The 13,472-nt window shown below is 34.7% G+C and overlaps 1 non-coding gene across 1 annotated transcript; it reads right to left on the reverse strand.

The window, feature by feature from the left end:
* Positions 1–5,356: 5,356 nt before the first annotated feature.
* Gm25813 lies at positions 5,357–5,547 on the reverse strand. The gene has a single exon (XR_003947632.1). It is a non-coding gene; the product is annotated as a U2 spliceosomal RNA (small nuclear RNA).
* Between the last annotated feature and the right edge of the window lie 7,925 nt (positions 5,548–13,472).

The raw sequence follows: 13,472 nt of genomic DNA on the forward strand, positions 1-13,472 counted from the left end.
AGGCTCTATTCTTATATAAAACAACACACTGTCAAAGGCAGTTGAGGAGGAAAGAACCAGAGCTTTTCAGGAACAAGACCTCCATCTTAAGAGACCAGCCTTGAACACTTACAAATAAGGACAGCACTAATTCGACTCAGTAGTTTGAACTACATATATGTGTGATCATTGAAGACATCACTAATGTACACATAAATACTGGAACAGTGCTTGCATCTATGTACAGAGACGTAGGTGCTAAGTGAGAGGGTATTTTCCTATGAGTTTAATTCTTACATAACAATGGGAAAATAAACAGGAAAATAATAGTAAAGATGACTCACCTTTATATAATCTGTCAGAAGAAAGCAAACAATACTTCTACCATAATATATTTCTGCACATAAATCATTCATTATATTTAATCTCATCTCCACATATATTCTCCACTCCCTAACTAAATTTGACATTCTCTGTGTGTCCATGTCACTTACACTCCAAGGTGACACTAACTTAAAATTTGAGTACATTTTACTAGCCACTGCTATTAATGTTTTTATTTTATTAACTGAAAAATATCATATTGAAATAGTCATAAATGCAATAGATTCTGTGGTATACTGCATGCTTAGTTTCTCATTTTTATAGGATGTAAGCTCTTCATATTATTCTAATTTATAATTAGTATAATCATCACTTAGAGTTGTAGCTTGGAATTAAGCTTATTATAGAAGGAAGAATATATGCAAAATATAGAGCTATCATTTGTCATTATTATAGCTTATACTTTTATTCATTATTAATTTGATTCTTATATGGTCTGTAAGCACATGATTTTGGAACCATCATAATTATATTTCTTGAATTTAATTGTAACTTGTCATTCACAAAGTCATAAAGTCACTTTTAATTTGCATCCGATTAAGAGACTACATTCATGACTGTATCCTTTTAAGAACTAAAACGTTTATGAATACATAATAAAACATATAAATAAATTTTTATTATTTCACATATTGCTGTAATCTGAAACTTCAACTTGTTTCTGGTGTTTGGTGCTGGTATATTATTAAGAAAATATCTCAGTGTCTTCGACCTTATAAATATTTCAGTCTAAATCACAGGTGGCAACACGGTTTTTTTTTGGATGAGAATTTATCTTGAAGGCATCTTCAGTTTACTTTCAACATTTTCAGAGCTCCCGAAGGGAAGGGTTTCAATGTCTTTTCAAAAAGCATCACACGTTTTCACTTAGATATTATTGTGTCAATTTCTATTCACAACTTGTCTATTTCAATCATTTCATACAAAAATCCCCCAGGACTGAAAGTGCCTGATTTTGTGATCTGTATGTACTTATGATGAGTCAAACAAATATTTTAATGAAAAAGAGTTGGCTATTATGAGCATCTCAAAGGAAGGCACTGTTGCCAAGTTCAGTAACTTGGTTATAATTATCAAAATACAGATGATATTGGAAGAGTTGTGTCTTAGCAGTTGAAAGTTTAGACTTCAAAATATATGTAAATTTTTTTATTATATTGGAATATTTAAATAGAGCAGTGGTTAATAGTAAACTTGACACATCTTTTCTACCACAGAACTTAATAGTGTGTGGTCTAGGATGTCTGAAGGATGCTTGAATTGTTTCCTCCATATCGTGAGTCCACAATAATAATGTCTTGCTCTGTTGAGATTTCTCCTAATCCTCTGCAAGTAATGATAGAAAATATGGCTAGTAGCCTGGCACAAATGAAAGAATGTTAGTGCTATTAGACGAAACCTTATTCTCCCCAGTCACTCACTTGAACAAGATGTTAAATATTTTTATTATATCTTAATATTTCAATATTCCTTATAATTCTAAGCAATACAGTAGACCTATCTTCTCCTCCCTTAACTCTTTGCTCCCTTTCTCCCCTCTCCCCTCCTCTCTCTCTCTCTCTCTTTCTCTCTCTCTCTCTCTCTGTCTCTCATCTCTTTGTCTCTCTGTCTCTGTCTCTCTGTCTCTCTTTCTCTTTTGTGGGGGTGAGTGTGAGGGGGCGAGTGTGAGGAGTAAGTGTGAAAAGATGTGTGTGTGTGTGAGAAGGTGTGTGTGTGTGTGTATGTGCATGTGTGTGTGTGTGTGTGTGTGTGTGTGTGTGTGTGTGTGTGTGTGTGTGTGTGTAGGTTCTTGAAAACCAGAGAAGTCAAACTCAAGATGTTTGAAAATGTTGGGGCTGTCTACAGTGCTGAATAGGCTAGTTGAATTTGCCAAATTTCCTCAATGCCTTCTCAATGCTTTGATTACTGGAGTGTATAACACCATTTCTCACCTATTGTATGTGCTCTCTGGAGAATAACACCTTCTGTAAGGTAAGCACTATATGGTAAGTAACCTCCCCAGAACTTGGAGTTACTCCTGGAATAAAATTGTAAAGAATCAAGCTTCTGCTAGTAAAGATCATTTGGGCTTTGATAAGAGAGTGCGTGCCATTAAAATAAAATGATAACAGGTATAGAAGCAATAGTGTAATTAAAATAAAACAGGTGTCACAGGTTATGATTGTGAAGGGTATATCTGATTATATTTAAAAGCCTTAAGAATAGATAAAAGCCATTCATGAAATTAAATATACTAGAAGATACAATATTGTACTGGCTAATTTCATTTCAGTGAATTTATTCACCTCAGTAAAATCTATGCACATCATATTGTTTCTTACTAAATTTGGTTCACTAGTCCATGGTAGCTACAATACTTGATATCATTGTTTTACAAATGTTTTAATCTATTCAAACATCAAGCATATAACCTCCCATCTAATCCATGAGTAGAAAAGAGTACACCAGACTTATAATGGCAAATTCATTTGCATACTAAAAGAACAATATTGTGTCCTCAATAATTTGATACATTTATACACCACACACACACACACACACACACACACTCATGCAATCATTTACTGTGAGGAAATGACAACTTAATTTCAAGCTTTAATTATATATTTGAAATAATCTGTACTGTCTGCTAGTTTATAGGCATTTAGACAAAATATATCTATAAATTATAAAACATATAAAACTTAGTTTTTCAATCAAAAACGTTTTAAATTTATAATCGACAAGTACATAGTTAATGAATATTTATACAACCAATGCCTGAAATGAGGAAGAACTTTATAACTATACTTTCAGAATTAATTTAAAGGGTAACACATTTTTTTTCTTTCTGTGTAACAGTTTTACCTTAGATTCCATTCCCAGTCTAGAGCTCTCAGAATGGTAGGTAGATAAATGATGCCTGACTAGGCCACTTAAAAACAAAATCGACGTCCTTAACAAACACATTTCCCATATCACAATTCTAGATGGTCACTTTATTTTTTAGGAAATTTCTGCCAACAACCAGAGGAAATGATCTTTAGTCCTTCTGGCAAGTCAGGCTGGGTTCCTGCCTCCCTGCCATCAATTATTATCGATCAGTATCCTTAACTTTATGTTGCAAGTTTTGAAGATTTTTATTTGGCTCCTTTGATGACTTTTCTCATGAAAATTACTAGCCTGACCCTGAAACCATTTCTCTAAATTTTTCCTGCAGAAGCCATGTTCAATCTTTAAATAAATACCCATTCTATCTCAAAATAAGATCCAAGAAACACAATGGATCGATATATTATCTTTGTCAGAGACAATACGGGGTACATTAATAAAGGATTTTAAATCCAGACTTCTGGTAGAGTCTATTTAATAGGCTATTCCTCCATTAAAGAAAATTACAGTTTTGAAAGTGCCCCTTTCCTCAAGTTTCCATGGAAGTTCTTCATCATCTTTATGTGATGAAGAAATTTTATGTTCTATGAATTGCATATGTATGTGTGTATGTGTGAGTGTGTTAAATAGAGAGTTTTATATGTAGTAGTAGAGTTTTATTTTGCTTTGTACAGAAAAAAAAGCTATTTTTTTTTCTTTGCCAATTTTACAACTTTAGTGACTTGCAGAGCACATGGCAATTTCACTTATTTCTTTCAAAGGTACTTACCGATGATATTATGCATTTTCATCCTACTTCTGTTATAGCCTTGTGATTTTTCTTTGTAAACTGACCTGTAGCACTGTGACAATGTTTCATGGCTAAATTGTTAATTCTCCTCTTCTGCACCCTGGCCTTCTGGACCTCCATGTAAGTAAACCTGGGCGTGCCTGCTCTGTGATGATTTCTATACCATCATACCTGCTCTTAAAAAATGAACTATCCATATCTGAATTTAAAAGTTGCAATGAATAAAATTTTATGTTATAAAGTTATAATAATTATAATTGTGATTTTATTTTATATTATGTGTATGGTTGTTTCCCTGACTGCATACGCATAGATTGTGTATGTCTAGTGCCCATAGAGGCCACATAGGGCAGCATATGACCCAGAATTAGATTCTTTACCCTGGCACTAAATTTACCTATGCAAATCTTATTGGAAAATGCATTTGTTAGAGACAAGCCTTCCCAAAATGTATAACATATTATTAGCAGATATATCCCATGTAAACAAATGATAAAATTAACATTTCCTATATTATAAAAAGCACTATATTTAAATTTTTACTGATAAATTCTAGGGTATGACTTCAACTATAGAAATGCTCCCTGATAAATAAAATGGTTTTGTTTATAATTATAATATAGTTAGATATCCACAATTGTAATGCATTGCCTTTAAAGCTGCACATTAGAACAGAACTCCATTCATTCCTATGGAATAATTTAATTTTGCATTATATTTAGGAACCACTCTAGTACAGAGCAAGTAAAATGTGGTGTACTTTATTAACATGAAGGAATTTTTACTTGAGCTTTTATTTATCATAAAAATTCTTATTTTAGACTCTGTGCATAGAGATTTCAAGGTATATGCTCTTTGGATTATTGTTTACATTCCAATATCTTCCAGATTTACCATATACATTTCAGTTTGTGAAATGTTTATTATCATAATCTGCAGTTTGATTTAGCATGAAAGGGAAATTACAGCATAGTCACTTTCCTATAAAAACATGGATTTTATGCATCTATCCACTTATCTCATTTTATATTAACAACGTTTGCATTGTATTGTTGCATTGAAATAAGCCATAGAATATATATATGGATTTTAGAGGTTTGCTAGGCGAAAAAAATCTTTTTTTTTTTTTAAAGATTTATTTATTGATTATGTGTAAGTACACTGTAGCTGTCTTCAGACACACCAGAAGAGGGAGTCAGATCTTGTTATGGATGGTTGTGAGCCACCATGTGGTTGCTGGGATTTGAACTCAGGACCTTTGGAAGAGCAGTCGGGAGCTCTTACCTGCTGAGCCATCTCACCAGCCCTTTTCTGACTATTCTTATTCCCCAGAGGGGGTGCACCGTTCCTGGAGGTACTGCAATACCAGGTCGATGCGTGGAGTGGACGGAGGAAGCTCCTATTCCAACTCCTACTTCCAAAAATCCATTTAATATATTGTCCTCAGATAGAGGACGTATCAGATATTAAACTGATAAGAACAGATACTACACTTGATCTTAGCCAAAAGGCCGAGAAGCGATGAAAAAAATCTTAAATCATTAATATTTATATAAACTTGAGCAAATCCAGAAATTTTTGTCAATCATATTATAGGAATTATTTTTTCCTATTCAGAATGCCAAGTATGGTATTCTCATTATTTTTGAAAATTGAAAATAATGGGTGATATAATATTGAAAATCATATTTGAAATGTATACTTTCAGGGATGGAGTTAAGAGCACTTGTTGCCTTTTTGCAGGACAGAGTTGCACCCCTAGAACCCAAGTGTTATTTAGTAACCACCTGCCACTCTAGTTTCAGAGTACCTGATAATCTGATGACTCCTTCTGCTTCTGATGGCACAGACATACATATAGCACGTTAAGGTCATCCAGACAGGCAAACACTCAAATACATGAAATTGAAAAATAAAAGACGAAAAATAAAACAAAACAAAAACAAACAAACAAACAAACAAAATGAGGCCGGGCAGTGGTGGCACATGCCTGTAATCCCAGCACTTGGGAGGCAGAAGCAGGCATATTTCTGAGTTCAAAGCCAGCTTGGTCTACAGAGTGAGTTCCAGGACAACCAGGACTACACAGAGAAACCCTGTCTCAAAAAACAAAAACAAACAAACAAAAAACAAAAAAGAAAAAGAAAAGAAACATTCTTTTAGTATTTATTCACAATTACTCTTAGATTTTTGATAATAATAAACAAATAAAACACCATTAAATGAAGAAAATATCTAAGTCACTGAATATTTTTAAAATATTCACTAACCATTGCTGCTTTTCTGTTTTTAGAGTGAAGTATTCAAAAGAATAAGAGAAGAGTAAATTACCTTTAAAAAGTTCTGGTTTCTTAATCAATAGGTGTATACATTGGATTTCATAGAAGTGGAATGAGACAATTACAATATTGAGTATAACACGGGAGCTCTTGTCTTTAGCTGCATATGTATCAAAAGATGGCCTAGTCGGCCATCACTGCAAAGAGAGGCCCATTGGACTTGCAAACTTTATATGCCCCAGTACAGGGGAACACCAGGGCCAAAAAGGGGCATTGGGTGGTTAGGGGATTGGGGGGGTGGGTATGGGGGACCTTTGGGATAGCATTGAAAATGTAAACGAGGAAAATACCTAATTAAAAAAAAAAGACAGGTAAGAAAAACCTTCAACACTGTCCTCTGGAGGTTAGTGATTGTTGACTTGAAGCTGCCTTCTCTTCACAACCATCACCAAAATTAGTAAGGTTATTATGTTATGTGATGTATGTGTTCATCATAAGAGTACTCAACAAGCCCAACGAAAAAGTTACCATGAAAATATTGATTTCAAGAAGGAAAAGTTTGGAGAATGCAGAGAAGAAAAATGAAAATAGCTCAGGTGTGAAAGGCCAAGCTGTAAATGTTTTGGAATTAAATAAAGGAAGACATCTTTGTGACTTGGAAAATAAAAGAAAATAGCTCAGTTGTCTTCACTGTGTGAACTGGTCTGCACTGCATGTTTAGGTCAACATGGAGTTTAAGGCATGACACTAATTAAGGGGTTTGAACATATAGCATTTCATATACTTACATTGTGCTATTTGTATGACAAGATGGTCATTTTAGAGATTTTCATGTATATTTTAGAAAGGCAAATAGTTGTGAATCTGGCAGTAAAGGAAGAATGAAATCTAAACATCACATAGCTGCTTTACTAAATGAGAAACCATTTTGACAACTCCAACATAAACACCCTGCCATGGAACACCATATGCCTGGCTTACTACAAGAGAAGAGGGGCATTTAGCTGGGAAAAGACGCTGCATAATGTTTTGCAATGTTTCCCTCAATTCTATCATGTCTTCATTACATTAGCAAGGTTATCCCCATGACAAAGAGTTCTTGTGTTCTGTCATGAGGAAATGACTACTTTCTAACCAATTCAAAAAAAAAAAAAAAAGTGAAGTGGAAAGTTGGAGGAGGCACTGAAGGAGTTACAATCCCCAGGAAGAGCATGTTCTATATCATAATATTCTATATCTCCATGTCCTCTGAATCCTACTATTACATCGCATCAAATGATATGCAAAAATTCTCTGACTTCCAGTAAAGCCTGAGTCATGCATGCACATACCTGTGCAACAGTGCTCCAGATTCTGTTCCCAAATGTAAATAGAATTTCATCTCTAGTAATTGTAATCACTTGAGAGAATACTTTCTTTATCACAACAATTATTTCTGTAAAAATAAATATCACAGACTATTTATAAATCCACATTAGGAGAAGATTTCATTTGTAAAGTGCATGCTACAAAACATTTAATTTGTGTTCAGTTCTCTGACACCTGTGTAAAAAGTTAGACATTGTGGTACAGGTCCCAAACCTGAGTATTTGGTGGCTTGTTAAACATAGAAAGATTCAAGGGACATACTGACCAGTCAAGTTAGCAAACAGAGAATAACTAGTTATCCTCTAGAGGATAACTGACAGACTCCATATTAATAAATAAGATTGATAATCGCAGAGGAAGACAACTAATATAACACTCTGGCTTCAACACCTTGCCTATACATGTACATGCTTAGCAGAACAGAGAAGTCAAAATACCTACACATACAGAAGAAATTTCATAGTAATCACTCACTAACATGTTGTATATTATAATACACATTGTATATTATGATAAATATATTATGTAATATACAGATATGTGAATATATAGTATATATGAAAATATACATATATGTATATACATATATACATACATATATACATATACATACACACACACATATATATATATATATATGTTTTATTCTCAATCTGGACCTTGAAAGTGATGATATTTTCATTCTAAGTTTGGGTTAAGAAACACCTATTATCTAAATAACTATCTATAAATCTATCTATGTAAATATCTGTCTGTTACTAATATTTCTATCAAATTCTCTATTAGATACATCTAATTATCTGCCTACCTATCTCATCTGACATTTTTAGCAAAATTTCTAAAATTCCACTAATATGGATTGAGATAAGATGATCATAGAACTAGTTGTAGGAATGTAAGAGGTTGAGAAAACTTTATGGATGTATTCATGGCTTTTGTGTTTCTGACAAACAATGTTAAGTCTGTTACCTGATGTACAAGCCTCTGCTTGCCTATGAAGCATGGGTACTCTAATCTCCTTCATGTCATTCAGAAGCACCAGAGGGTAGTGTTGCTTACAAGAAATGTACATACCATAACTCATAGTCTTGTAACTCTCTAAGAAGGGAAATTATTTTCTACAGATATATGAAGTAATTAGCTTGGGAATATTTGGCAGGCAAACTATTTGTTCGGTATTGTGCTGTGAAGTTGATAAACTCCAACTGGTATGATGATAAAGTACATAGGAAAATGGAGAAAAAACAAACAAACAAATGAAACACAGAGATGCCACTTTGATGATTCTGAATCAACTGCTGGTGAGAAATCAGTTTCTTCAGAGAAAGAAGACAGACAGGACAGACTATTCCATTTGAAAGTGCTAATTCTTAAAGCCCATGCGATATTACTGTCATACTCACAAAGCTACCTTAATTCTTCAGAAAACTCACCGTGAATCTTTTATCTTTGATAGTGACAATTACCTCTTCAAATTTTCAGCTACGGTGGCACTACTCTTATATTTACCTGGAAGAAAAACAGTTTTCCATTTGACCCATCATTATATAATGACCCTAACGAGTATTTCAGTAGATAAAGTGATTGCTCACAAGCAGGAGAGCCTGAGTTGGATTCAGAACTCAGGTAAGTGTCAAGGACAGTGGCACAGGCCTGTAACATCGGTTATGGGGAAGAGACAGGTACATTCAAGGGCACAATGTCCATCTAATCTTTTGGAATGAGTGTGCTTTGGGTTCAGTAAGTATCTGTAGAAAATAAGGTGGATGGTGTTTGGAATGACATGCAAATATGAACCATTGCCCTTCAGAACCTCCTACACACAGAGATACACACAAACACACTTGTGCACACACACATGCACACACAGACACATGCACACACAGACACGTGCACACATACATGCACACACACATGTGCACACACATACACACACATAAATAAAAGTTTAACTGGCATGATAATACCAAATTGGATTTAAAGGCCAGACAAGTAATTTGAAATAATATTGAATAAACTGGCTGGGAAAATACATATCACCTAAGAGATTATTCAACACTTTGCACAATGACTCACAGAGGGTTTGGCTGTTGTAATTCAAAATGAGCCCAAGGCCGTTTTCTAGCATTCTCTACAATGTTAATGTCTGAGTATTTTGTTTATTTAGTGTATAATTACTTTGAAATACTATGACAGTAAATCCACCTGAAGAAGTCCAGGAGCAGAATTTGCAGTATATTCTCATGATGTTTGAAGAAATTCTTAAACAGATTTGATGTCCTGGGATTCACGGATTCCAACAAAAATCAAAAGAGCTGTTTAACTGAAGCATCTCCCCACAGAGAACAGTTAATCTCCTGCTCTTTTTTAAAGTCCATGAAAGTCCTTTAGTGGGTGTCTTATGTGTATCAATGAGTTGACCTGGGAGGACTTCAGAGAATGCGGTTCAGAATAAGTGTTCTACATGTAAGAAATCTACTCAAATATTTTATTTCACATATTTATTTTGCAATGTAGTCGTGAATTTTTGACATCCAAAATTGAGGGATTTTTGGCTTGCCACTGAATCCCAATGTGTCAACTAATCAAGAAAGGAGATTATAAATGCTACCATCTGTGTGACCCAGCACACAGAGTGCAGAACAATGGGCAGATGCTTTTGGAAACTCAAACCAAACTTCATTTACATTCAGGGTTAATTTTATATAGTTTTCAAAACTTGTTCAGAGACATATGACACCAGATTCATTTCTAAATTTAGAACAACTTTACACTCTTTTTAATATCAGTCTGCTGGTTCAAGTTTTATGTTCTAGTTACTTCATGAAAATAAAAATTTAGCACAGATTGTTTTATAGAAACACAGTGAGCAAGAGTAGTGTTAAATAATACATTGTTATTATTTTTAGAAGAAGTTATTTACCAACCTCTAAAAAGTAGAATAAATAGTAAGTCTCCTAAAAGAGACAACCTTCCTTATATCTTTCAGGAAAATATTGGCTTATTTATTCAATGTATACAGTAGAGTGTAATATATATTTATTTAATGAATATTTCCAAATTATCACATTCTATCTCCACCATTGTTGAAACAATTCCAAGGTTAAAATCACAGTAATGTGCTTCTGTAAACATGACTGGAATAACAACAACATCATTTAACACTCCAAGATTCAGGGAACATTGCAAAAGAATGTGCAGAAATAATGTAAGAACAAGGGGTCTAAGACACATGTTCTAAAATGTGGGCTTCTCTATATAACAGAGGAATTGTACCATTAATATCCCTAAACTATGACCATCAAAGCAAGACCTAAAGAATAACACCATCAGTTGACTTGCCAATGTAAATGGGGGCATTTCACTAGCTCCTATCTTTTGATGAAGAGGGGTATGTAATCACTGCCTGTAGAAACAAAATCAGTTTTCTCCAGGAATGAGCCACATAATAGGTTACCCAAATGAATCTGGTCACCGGTACCACAAGTACACATGAGCCTAGACTGAGGCTATTAAAACAATTAAAATTAGATCTAGTATGTGCCTAGGTAGTCTAATTCATGTGCAGCCACTGAAACCACCTTTACCGAATCACTTACATTTTTATAGTAAATACAGAAAAAATAGACAAAATAATAGTGTTGGAGGTATGTCTTAATGCAAGAATATTTGTCTAACATGGGCAATACCTTCAACTCAACTCCCAATCACTGAAGAATACAAAGCAAAGGGTAAAAATTATGAACTAATGATACTACTCTCCATGAAAAGGCATTTTGTACCAAGCTTGGGGGGGGGGGGCATGAATGAGATCCCAAGGACCCATAATGTAAGAGAAAACACACACCTCTGACTTCCACATGTCCTGAGTCATACCTGAACATGAGTGCTCAGAAACACATACACCACATACCCCCATCACACACACATACACACACAGGCACACACACAAACACACACACATACACACACACACACACAAACAAGTCTTGAGTCATACCTGAACATGAGTGCCCAGCAACACAAACCACATGCCCCTATTGCGTCCCGCTCAACCGGCAAGAAAGACGCAACAAACCAGAATCTTCCGTGGCAAGAGCTTTATTGCTTGCTTCTCAGGAAGATCCTGAACCCGGAAAATGGCGCTGCTTTTATAACCCGCAGCGTGACGTTTCAGCACCTGATATGGCGTGACAGCTCCTGATTCGTTGCTTGCCCATCACCCCACTATTACACCCGAGAATGGGAGTGACTAGGAGTGAATTCACTCTCGCACCTGTGTACAAGGCTTGTTTACTAGTTAGGCACAGTGGAGGCCCGCGCAATCTTATAATGGCGATTGCTCGCGGCACACACTGCTCTCCTCAGAGATTACTGGCAGCACACACGCGATTGCTCGCAGCACGTACCGGCTCTCCACATGCCCCCATCACAGACACACACACACACACACACACACACACACACACACACACACACACACTTACACACATAGACGAGTTTTGAGACATATCTGAACATGAATCCTCAGAAACAAAGCTTCATACTCCTATCACACACACACACACACACTCACAACACACACATACTCACACAAACATGGACTTTAAACACAGAAATTAAATTAAAAAATAATCAAGGTTCATACTTGATTAGAAAACTAATTATTAATTAAACTTAAAAACATTAGTTAAAATTAAAATTAATGTTTTAGGGAGTGTTTAGGTACATTAGTAAAAATCTAATATTCTTAGAAAAATGACCACATGGCTAAAGCATAAAGATGTTACCCAAAGCAACAGAACAGATTTAGTCTGATCTTAATATTTTCACTTCAAAGACATGTTTCAACAGGCACTGTACATATGCTCAAAAATTGATTCAGATACCAAACTATTACTATTGTAAAATCTTAGTTAAACTATGCTTTTGTTTGTTTGTTTTTTTGTTTTGTTTTGTTTTGTTTTGTTTATTCGAGAGAAGGTTTCTCTGTGTAGCCCTGGCTGTCCTGGAACTCACTTTGTAGACCAGGCTGGCCTCGAACTCAGAAATCCGCCTGCCTCTGCCTCCCGAGTGCTGGGATTAAAGGCATGCGCCACCATGCCCGGCCTAACTATGCTTTTTTATGTTTAATCAATCCTCAAAGTTTGAAACATCGAATGTGCTAAATACCTATATGTATCCGCTAATGAAGGTTATTTTCCTTCAAGTATTAAGTCAATCTATAGAAAAGTTGTAACGGTGGATCTTCTCATTCACTTGTAAATCATCGTTAGTTTCACTTATAGTTAATTTCTCTTTTGCATAAATAAAAATTTGAAACTTAATGGAGAACACCTATTAACTCAATAATTAAAAATAAATAATATAATTGTAATAATTAAAAAATATAATAATTAAAATTGCCATGAAATTTGTAAGAGAAAAAAATACATGTTCAGTTTTCAGTATACACACATACACACACACACACACACACACACACACACACACAATTCAGTTAAAGACCGAGTGAGAAAACAATGATCAATTGGTTGGAATTCACTACTGGTACTATAAACCTGGAAAATCTTATAGGTAGGGAAGCCCTAGGCCCTGGGACTTAATGTTGTTCTTTTGCTACATGATTATATCATTAGATTGATTTCAACATATTTATGTTTTAACCTCTAGATTTGCATAGCTGTGAACATTAGTCAGTGAAGCTTATTTTTGTAGTAGCTGATGGGTAAAGCAAAGAGTTGTAAATAAATGTTCAACTTGCTGAAAAGAAGGGACTATGGCAGCTTCATGATAAATGG

Source organism: Mus musculus, chromosome 8 (genome assembly GCF_000001635.26).
Source record: "Mus musculus strain C57BL/6J chromosome 8, GRCm38.p6 C57BL/6J".
NCBI lineage: Eukaryota > Metazoa > Chordata > Mammalia > Rodentia > Muridae > Mus > Mus musculus.